An 11,822-nucleotide genomic window follows, 5' to 3' on the forward strand; every position below is an offset into this window, starting at 1 on the left:
CGAAAACGCCGCCCGTTGCATGCCTAAAATTTGTTTGTTTTTAATTTAATGTAACGAAGTTAATAAATTGCACAAATATTCCATGTCAAATAGATACCAGGGTCGTATAACTTATCCTTCTGTGAGCAAGAAATGCTACAGAAGGGGACAGCTGAACGAGGGAGCGCGTTAGGACGAATCTTAGATTTAGAAGACCCGGAGTAAATAGGAGAAGATATACCAATCTCTTATGTAGTGTGTACAGCACCGGCGGTTTTTTAGTGAAATGTGCCGTTGATTCTACCGCATTCTACCGGGATGCGAGAGCGTCCTCGGAGCCTCTGTAACGTGGCTTTGTAGAAAGTAGTCGATGTGGTTTTAGTGGGTATTGCTCACCCAGTCTCTGAATAGCAAACAAGTGTGGGTCCCACATACCCATGCTACTTTTGGGAGCAGGCGATATGCATTTCCACCTCGGATATCAAAAATAAAAAGGGTCTTATAACTAACTTATAACAGTGTTGTTTGATGATTTCCTATATTATTGGAGTACCGAGAGTTTTTTACGCCGGCTTTTTCTCTCAGCCTACACCCTCTGTCTTCTTTGCCGATGAGTAGGGATGTAGATTCAAATTTAATGACGTGGAATATGGTGATAACTGTATCTTATGTTCCATAATGAACATATTTTTTTTTCTAGAAAGATTGCAAGAGCATGGCATAAACTATGGACACTAGAAATAACAAAATGGACTGGACCTCAGTAGGTCTTTTCCAGTGAAAGAGATGTATAGGACGACAAAAGAAAAGATAGACAGATGACGTCATAGAACTAGCGGGGAAAAGAGGGATAAATGGAAAAATATGGGGGAGGCTTTTATCCTGAAAGGGGTACAAAACCTAGACAACAAAAGAAACGAAATTTAACAATGACATTTACTAAACAACTCAAACAATATCTTGTTAATCTGTCATATGATACTGAAAATATTCTTATTGTGCAAAAATTGTTTAAATACAAATGTGTAGAAATCATTAATATAATTTATAAAATACTGTTTACATGTCAAAAGGAAGAGACTGGGAATCCTAGTGTGGGGTGCACTTTACTTTATCTAAATATTTAGTATATTGTGTATAAAAAATGTGTGCGTGTACTAGGTGTACACACGTAAGAAGTAAAACTTCTTTATGACCTTATTTTTCGAAAAATGATCTACTATATGCAACTATACAGAAATTGGCTAAATAAAGTTAAATTAGATAAAGTTTAACAAGAGGATTTTACTATCATAGACATGAATACAAATACAATTATTTCATTTTACCTCATTACTACTAAGATTATTACAGAATTTGATTAATTGTTATAGAATTATTACTATCATTGTTATCGTTATTATATATTTTTGTTATTAAGGGCTTCGAATCTCTTCGGATCAAACGTGGTAGGTACAAGAAAAAGATGGCGCGTAACCGAAAAATGTTACGGTAAATGTTTTTCCAACGCCGATAAAGAAGTTTGACTTCATAAAGCAACATGGCGCGTAACCGAAAAATGTGACGATTTGCTACAAAATTTCTTCCATACGTCGATAAAGAAGTTTCACTTCAATAGATTTTTTTAACTTTGTTTCATCTTTAACTAAAAAATTATAAAACTTATACTAACATAACAAATATTAAGGAATGTAAAATACACAATTGTTGTAAAGCTTAATATTAACTAGAAAGATGTAGATTCTTTGAGTTTTATTCGTTTTGTCCTTGAAATACGGATTTAATATAGAAATTAATAAATTCAACGAATGTTACATGAACAATTTAGAAACGCTCTTCCAGTTTTGCATTAAAACATAAATTAACCAATTTAAATGTCATTTTTCTTATTCTCAACTAAATCGAGTGGTCTGTGGAGGGGACAAAGGCGCTGCAACCTACATTCCTCCCCTCTTTGCTTATCAAAGATTAATCCAATAGATACGTTATACGCAAAAGCTTAACAAACAAAATATTTATTGAAAATTCTGCGTAGTTGTTAGATAATAATTAAAAACTTATTTAGACAGTTTCTTACGTGAAATGTGATAAATCATTTATTATCTGTAATTTTAATCCGACAGTCCGTTAGGTGGCGCTAAAAATAATCTTACTAAAGGCTGAACGTTTGAATGGAAATTGGGTAGGGAGGGTAAAATTTTTACGGATGAAACGCAATAATAATACGTATAATATTAGCGTCACGAAAATGTGCGTTTTTGTCGAAGGGAGAGATCGATTGAGACCGATTGAGAGAGAGTGAGAAAGGGCGGACGTAGCATGAAGCAAATAGCCATGGAGCGAGACTAGGGAGCAAGCAAGTGGGAAAGATCGAGAGAGAGATAGAGCGAACGTCGCATCACGCACAGTGTCATGGATCGAGAGGTGGGAGAGATCTATAGTGAGAAAGATTGAGAGAGAGTAAGGGAGATCGAGAAAAATACACGCTATTGGTTGATGTATTCGTTTAGTAGTTACTTATGAGAACTTTAGATGGCAATTCTGTTGCTTAGTAATAATTATTTTACAAAGAAGTTTCACTTCTGACATGTGTACTTTGTACGCACGCACGTTTTTTTAGTAGTTAGTTCGTGGTTAATTTTTTGAATTGACTAAGAAATTTATTCAATACATCTTTTCTTAACATTTCAATCTGTCTCCGCTAATTTCGTTTCGCCTTAATATGATTTTACTTAGCCTAACATTTTAGTACAAATATGGAACATTTTGCTATGCTATGTTTTTAGGGTTTTCCATGCAATTTGCTACATAAAAACCTTCTTGAGAGTTCAAGGAATAAGTAAAAATACTCGAATTTGGATAAAATATTTTGCGATTAATTTTTATAGATTACGATTAATAATTGTTGTTGCCATATTAGGGTTGCCTGGAAGAAATCGCTTGTTAGCGATAAGGCCACTCGTTCCCTTATGTAACCTGCTTTTTTTTTTGTTTTTTTGTAAGTATGATTTTGTATATTATGGTAACGAAATGTAAATAAATAAAATAAATCAGAAGGCTTGCAAGTGCAAAGTCAAAAAACAATACTAGTCTCAATTAACAATAGAAATTAATAAATTGGATATTATTAAAACCACGTTCAGTTATGATAACACAAACGTGCGTTATCATAGTTAAATTAATCTTGAGAAATTGAAGAAATTGATACGCCGTAATTATGGAAATTTGTTTTGTAATAATTTTATAATTTAATGTCGACAGCGTAAGCGCACAACACACACACACAACCCTTGAATCAGGTTTCTGTTTCTTTCTGAGGCAAGTAGCTGGGCCACAGATGCCTGACACCATGTCGATCCACGGGTGTCTGACACTCGTCGGTTTTGAGGCAAAGTGGGCCAAAGATACCTGACATACTGTAACAAATGCTGTCCGTTTTTGCTTTTAACTGCAAATGCCCGTTGTAATTTTACACTACTCAGAGATATAATAAAACTAAACGAATAGCACGCGATACTTGCCTTAGTCATGGATGCGCGTGCGCTCATTGAAATAAATACGATACGCAAGAATCGCTTGATTCTCATATATTCAAATAAATAAACAAACTTATGAAAAAATTGTTTAGGTTTTGCGTATAGTCTAGTAATAGCGATAGCGATAACGAGTGGACGTCTTTGTATGTAATGATGATGACGTCATAACCTCGGGATCAAAACTGAAGCCATTTGGCCTCGGTTGACTTTTTGTATAGTTTAGGGGGTAAACGAGCCTTCGGGACGCCAATTTTAGTTGGTGCGTTGCCGGCCTTTGAGGCGTATCTCTCGTATCTCTCAGGGAAGACCCCCACTGGGAGTCGATGTCACAGCTCGCTAGTTCCCAAAACGAAGCGTCTTGTGAAGCGGACCGTAGAAGACTTCCAGCCATCAAGGTATACAGGTGTTATTTGACCCTAGTAAATCTCCTACCTCAGCGCCAAATCCTCCAAATAAAGAGAGCCACGAAGAGAGAAAATTACATCAAAGTTATATACTAAAAAGTCCGTATTGCAGACGAGGCAAGTCTTCTCTTTTGAGTGAGATTATTTGGGAGTACCTCAAAACCGGTGGTTTTTGTCCCTAGTACGTCTCTTCCCAAGAGAGAGAGCCACGAAGAGAGAGAACTACATCTAAGTTATATACAAAAACGTCGGTATTGCAGACAAGGCAGGTAGGTCTGTTTTATTAATCTTTGATCGCAAGTCCCATCTCGCGGACTTATGCAACCTTTCTCTATTACAAAACCGCTTGACCGACATTCGTTTTGCAATATTATGTAATACTAAGACCAAACTTAATTTGGTCACTAGTTTTATTTATTTACTAAAGTTCATCATAACATAATGCTATATGTTCAGTACACGCTAACTTTTTTTAAATATATCACAATTATGGAAAACATAAATGTTACTAAAATTTAATAATAAAAATATACCTTTACAATTTTAGATTTTAATTACTAGTAATACAATTAATTACTTAATATTAGTAACAATAATAATTATTAATAATAATATAATTAAATAATTAATATAACTAGAAACTTTCAGCTTATGTTAAGCAAAAAATTACTAGTAAAACAGCGGATTAGGTATCAGATAGGCACTTGCTTTAAAAATTGGTCAGCCCAAATTCTTACAATACTTAAAAATTGTACTATACAGTCTATATAAACACGAAAATCTCTAAAACCACTCAGTCGGTTTTTGGATAACTTACATTAATAGATAGCGTGGTTCCTTATGAAGGTTTGAGTGTAAATTCATCATTGTTTTTTGGAAATTAACGGAAATATAACGATTATAGTAAAAGTAAATTTTATCTAATGTACGGAGGCTGGTAAACAAATTGTATTAATTTGGCCGTTCAATACAGGTACCCCTGTATTTAGAAGCAGATATCTATTTATATATATATAATGAAAATGGTCTTCGTTTGAGGCTCAATCACGCCTAAACTACTGATCGTATCGACATGAACCACCATTCGATGCGAAATTTTTCCTAGATGGTTTATGGCTATTTATTTATAAATTCCAACGTTCCTTCATTTTTTTATTGCTGTTTTACTTTTATGAAAATTTATCCATACGGACTGCACCGCGGAAACATTCGGGGAGGCTTCCTAGAACCTCTAAACGTCAACATCTGTTAAAAACTCGATTTTCGAAATATTTCAATTTTCTTAGCGGGAAGTTAAAAAGAAGAATAATAAAAATATGAAAAAAAATAAAAAAAATGAAACATAAAATTTATTTTAATTCGTCCAGCAAAGCGGGCGCGAAACGGCTAGTTTTTTTTATATAACAGAAGTTTTGGTCCCAGCAGCGGAAGTAGTAAGACTGCAGGGAGCGTTGGAAATGTATCATTTTGAAGGGCACGACAGATTTTGGGTTTAAGAGTCAGTGGAGAAAGTAACTCGTGCTTTTTGCCTCCAACTTGGAATAATCCAAAGCTTAGTAGTACGTAACAGCCTGGAGGTCAATCAAATGCCAGCTTAACCACAATCGCCTATCATCATCATTCCACATAGTCCTGGAACCAGCTGTCCACTGAAGTATTTCCGAACCAATTCGAATTAGGGTCCTTCAGGAAAAGAGCGGCATACCATACCATTTAAAGGCCGGCAACGCACTCGTAAGCGTTCTGGCAAAGAGTGTCCATGGGCGGTATCACTTAACATCAGGTGTGCTTCCTGCCAGTTTGCCCCTCTGAATAAAAGTAACACTTAATTTCACTAAATCCATTTTAACACACAGGCTTTACAAACACACACACAAATACACGCATTCTGTGTATATATTAAATACTCTGTGAACCTTTAAATTGTTTTGATTTAAAAAATATTTTATAAGTAAGCTTAGTTTTTTTTCGAAATAAATAGTATTAATTTTTCTTACTAACTTACTATTTTCCTTACTTACCTGTTACCTGTGTAATTTATCGGATTGTATTTGTATAATACTAAAACCTTTAAATAATAAATACCTTTTTAGTAAATTAGGTTTTAAATTACTTATTCGTCTTAAGTTAAGCTAGATCGCATGTTGAATGATGTGTCAAAGACACGGGAATTATAACAACAACGCACTTTCTACGCCCAACGCTTTTTCTTCTTCAGAGGCTTTTCATCTTTAGCCACTTCCGCAAAAACAAAATTCACTAAAAATCTTAAACAATATATATATTATATAGGTATATGTATAATATATATATCACAGCATAGGACGCTAGATACAGAAAAAAATCTGATTGTGCAGAAATTGTATAAATAATAAATTTGTGTTATGTAGAAATTATTGTCAAGTACAGTTAACATGTCAAATGTAAGAGACTTTTTCGCGAATTCCACGACACAGGGAATCCCATTGTGGGCATTTTATTTACCTAAATATTTATTGTATTTAATAAAGTTTTTATTTGTGTCTTGAAAAAAAAACAATTTTTAAAATTACTCAGTATTTTTTTTAATTCTGACACCAAGTGACTTTAAATTATACTTACGTCAACGGTGTCACGGTCATCCAAAATTATTAATAATAGCTTCGAGGAAAGTGAGTAAATGAAAGCAAAAGGAACGCATCCTGAATCCGGCTCCGCGAATAAAAATGTCCGGTTATCACACCGTACTGTGTATTTTTCTAAAAATTATTAAAATAAACTAGGTAGATACTATGGCAATTTTACTGTGTATTTAGGTTAACAGTTAATTAATTACTTAAGTAAATAGAGTTAATAGGAAATCTGTTTTATTTAATGTCACTGGAGGCTCACCTGTTTGATGTTTCATGAATTTAATGTAACCAACAAATTCATGTTGTTTTAACCAAAATCATTAATCAGGAAACAGTGTCTATTTGTGTAACTATACAAAAATCCGCTAGTATCCGGTAGCTTCTAAGATTTTTAACATTTATTTTCGATGTTAAAGGTGGCGCTTGGTTGATAGTACCGGTGAAATCTCAAGCTCAAATCAGTCGTATAGCAGTCATTTTACGCCGCTGTGAGTGTTCGAAAAGTGAGTTACAGCAAGGCAGAGCTGGTGCTTTCCTCGCTCAATAAATATAATCGCAATACAGCGAATGCCAGAATTAAAGGTACACTGGCACGGGACCAAACTTTTTAATTTTGTATTAATTTTCTACTTATCCATATATATTTATTATTATTTATATGTTGGTTAACAATATTGTAAGTACTATATCTATACGCTATTAGCAGTAAATGTATTTAGTTATAAGTAATCTATAGTATATATATACATATATGAGTATTATACTGCTGTGATACTTTTAATTATAAAACAAAACACAGATTACATTGATAAACAAAATATACGACACATAAGTAGATAAAAAACCTGAAAAACACATCAAACAATAAAATAATAATATACCAGTGGCGCTGCAACGTTTTTAGGTTTGGACCTCAGATTTCTGAATCTGTTTCATGATCATTTGTAAATCTAATAGGCAAGTGATCAGCCTATTGCCTGACACACGCCGTGGATTTTTTGGGTCTAAGGCAAACGGGTTTCCTTAAGTTTTCACCGTTCGAGCGAATGTTAAATGCGCACATTGAAAGAAAATCTTTGATGCATAGCCGGGGATCGAATTTACGACCTCAGGGAGCCACTAGGCCAACACTGCTAATCATTAAACTAACTACAGTTTAATCTATATCTTTATATATATAATTCTTCTGTGAGTGTGTATGTCACTGAACTTCTCTCAAACGACTGGACCGATTTTTATGAAATTTTTTGTGTGTGTTCAAGGGGATCTGGGAATGGTTTAGATTCACAAATCAGCCCGCCAGATGGCACTGCAGTCGGTACTTTCATACTTTGCTTTACTAATTGCTTGAAATATCATGCAGGTCAACGTCTGTCGGGTCCACTAGTCTATATATATAAAAATGAAACCCGTTTTCCGTTGTCACGACATAACATGAAAACGGCTTGACCGATTTATCTGATTATTTTTTTATAATATTCCTTGAAGTACGAGGATGGTTCTTACGGAGACAAAAATTAAAAAAAATTGAGTGAAAAAGTCTAAAAACAACACTTTTCTATATTCCCATACAAAATATTCATAATAATATTTAAAGGCAATTTGAACTTTAATACCATATCATAAAGTTCAAGTGTTAGTGGAGGGGTTCCGGGAAGGTAAATTTATATTTTTTGACATAATGTATTTGTTGTATTATCAACTTTCTTTTTTTATCTTACAAGCTAGATCGGTGTCCCGAATAGCAGAATAAGTATTTAAAAAAAATAAAGAATCGACTATTAGGCGGTACGACGTTCGCCAGGCCAGCTAGTATTTTAAAAAAATTGTTACAACTTCTAAACGCAGTTAATAATGATACAGTACAGTGTGAACGTTGCCACCTCTTCATAACGGATTTTTATTGAGTCATCCTTGTAAAAGTAGGACATCTTCGGTTTCTGATATTGCCTGCACGGATTTATTTTATACATGCAAAATTCTTTCTGATTCATCTCAATATATAAAACAAGGTTTTGTTCGAGCACGTATAACTCAAGAATTTTGTTTTTCATTTGTTTGTGATTTGTCAAAAAATATTGAAAATTGACGTTATTCTAATACAAAACGTTTCGTTGTCAAACATTTAATGTTATCCCGTCGATATGGAAAACTAAGACAAACAAAGAACGTTTTGAATAAAGGTTTTGAATCCACAAAAAGCACTTCGGGCCATTTTCTACCGATATCTTCGTAATGATTAAACCTAGACCTGCCTTGCGATTCTGTAACTCACTTTTCGAACTCACTATAAAATGTAAAATGACTGCTTCACGACTGATTTGAGCGCGACCGCCGCTGCGAAAACCGCTGTGTGTGAGTTCGAAAAGTGAGTTACAGAATCGCCAGGCTGCATTTTCAGATACCAAGCTTGGATTGTACAAACACGGTTGTTAATGAATTATAACTAAACAGGCTTTATTATTATTATTTTTTGGTAACTGTTTACTTTTGTTTCAGAAATGAAATGAATCAATTTTCATCAAAATTTATGGGTTATCTTCCAGAAATTTGCGGGTTATTCTTGCCGTATTGAATAAGACTGCTTTTGAAGGATATAAATGGATTTCGGGAGCAACAATGCGCAGAGGCCATGAGAACTTGGAGAAACTGATCGTGATAGGTAACACAGACAGCAAAAGACTGCGCGTTCACCAACCAGATGGACCGATCAAGTGACAGACTCATCGTCCTCAAAACTGTACACTGTCATAAGAGAGGTGCTGGACAGAAACCGGTGGAAATAGCTCCGCTCTAGATGCTTCATGCCACGACGATCAGACATGAGCTGCCGATTAAAGAGAGTGAACAATTTGACTTTGAGATTATTATTTTTTTTTATAGTCACACCAATTGACCTAGTCCCATGCTAAGCTGGTGAAGCTTGTGTTATGGGTACTAGGCAACGGATATACATACATATTATAGATAGATAGACATATAAATACATATTTAAACACCCAAGACCTAAGCACAACGCCAAATGCTCATCACATCGATGTTCGTCTCAGCCGGGGCTCGAACCCGGGACCCATGGATTCGCAGTCAGGGGTACTAACCACTAGACCAATGAGTCGATTGAGTTTCGTGTAACTGTTTTGGGATTATTCTTCTTCTTCTGTCTTTTTAAAGAGTCCTTGAGAGCTATTGTTTCTTGAAATTTGTTTTAATATTATTATTAATCTGTAACATTACTAGACAGATAGTTGCCGGTTCTTGATAAAAATAATTGTGTAATATTGTGTAATTTCTGCTTTTCGAGACTTCGCGAGCGTTTCATCGCATTAAGACTGGTTTTAAGTAAACTTAAATAAGACAATGATAACAGAGTCTAATCACTTTATGTCTAAAAGGCTGATGACCTACTCGCTTCTCAATGGTGCATTTGGACAAAACAAATTCCATAGAAGACAAGTATGAAAACATAGTATCCGAACCAATTCGACATCCTGAGGGTCGGAGCGTACCTAGAGATCCTCAAAAGGACGGCAACGCACTTGCGAGTAGTGTGAGAGTTCGTCATGATTTTAGATCAGGTAACATTCTCCCTGTTTGCGGCCTGTATGAAAAGATATGTCAACTAAGGTGTAGCTGTTCCTTGAAGAGCGAGATGCTCCATCATCTCCGGTGATGCCCATGTGCGTGTTTAAGTTCCTTAAACACTTTAATACGATATGTATAACACGTTCAGGGTCTTAATTTTATGTCGAAAAGGCTGATCAGCTACTCGCCTTCCAATGGGTGAAATTTTGAATGCTTTAAACAAAACAAGTAATTCTACTTAGGTTTTAAAAATGAGCGTACCAATTCTTTAATAGGCCGGCTACGCACTTGAGAGCCTTCTGGCAATGTGTCTATGGGCGTTATCACTTAACATCAGATGAGCCTCCTGCCCGTTTACTACTATATAAAAAAGATTCTTATAAGGTCGGCAACGCACTTCCGAGTAATATGGGCGGTCACACCAGGTGATCCTCCGTCACTTGCCCTCTGTATATAAAATGTATGTTAACTAATGTTTAGGGTGATCACCTACTTGCCAAATGATTGACAAATGATCATGAAACAGATACAGAAATCTGAGGTCCAGACCTAAAAAGGTCTTAGCGCTACTCATTTATTTACTTTATTCAAATAACACTCAAACATTAATTATAATTATAAGACGATTGCAACTCCTGCGCAGGTTGGTTTTTGAAAGCTTAAACAAAGTTAAAAGTAATATTATGATAAAAACGGTACTGTTTGAAAATGTTTTAATATCGCCATTATATTTAGGATATGGATGGATTACAATGGGCAATTATCTCTTCAAATTCGCTCTAGATTTGCTTCTTGCGATTTCTAACCACAAAAACAATACATAGAGTCGTGTCAAAGATTTCATAACATTCGTCATAAGGTTCCGAATCTCTCCGCGGAACAACCTAAGACCATTTCATTTATATACAAACGTAGAATCTCCAAAACATCTCACAGAATTTTAGTCTCTATCACAAGGGTATACGTTCCTAAATCTAATACCAAACATTTCACACTTACAACATTTCTCATTTCAAACACTTAATTTGACAAGGTTCCATTTGTAAGAAATATATAAAAGAATTTTATGCTCTAAATTAAGGAACGAAGGTGCAAATTCAATTGAAAATTCGAACAATACACAATGGTGTTGCTGTAAGCGGATTGCCCTACAATGAAAAGTGAAAGTGCAGTCCGCTTCGCTCACGGAGGGGGGCTGCCTGAGCAGAATAGAATGTAAATACGGATTTTGGCGTTTGATGACCCGCACATAATCAAAGGGATTATGAAAATGAAAGCTTTGTACGTGTCATGCGTGCCTGGTACTTTGTATTCATCATACGGTGATCTATGAAGGGAAAACTGGGAGAAAATTAAAAAAAAAAGAGAAACTCGAATTAAAAATCCAAATTTAAATTTTTAAAATAACCAAACTTTTTAAGTCTGGGCCTCAGATTTCTGTATCTGTTTCATGATCATGTCAATCGAATAGGCAAGTAGGTGAGTAGGCCTCCTGTGCCTGACACATGCCGTCGACTTTTTAGGTCTAAGGCAAGCCGGTTTCCTCACGATGTTTTCCTTCACTAACGCGCACATATAAAGAAAGTCCATTGGTGCACAGCCACATCGACTTCAGGATGCGAGTCGCTGCTCTTATCCAACAAGTAGGTAATCATATTTCTTAAACAAAAAAAAAGGGTGCGTGTACTATAAAGTTATACTTCTTTGGC

Source organism: Pieris napi, chromosome 20, assembly GCF_905475465.1.
Source record: "Pieris napi chromosome 20, ilPieNapi1.2, whole genome shotgun sequence".
NCBI classification, from domain to species: domain Eukaryota; kingdom Metazoa; phylum Arthropoda; class Insecta; order Lepidoptera; family Pieridae; genus Pieris; species Pieris napi.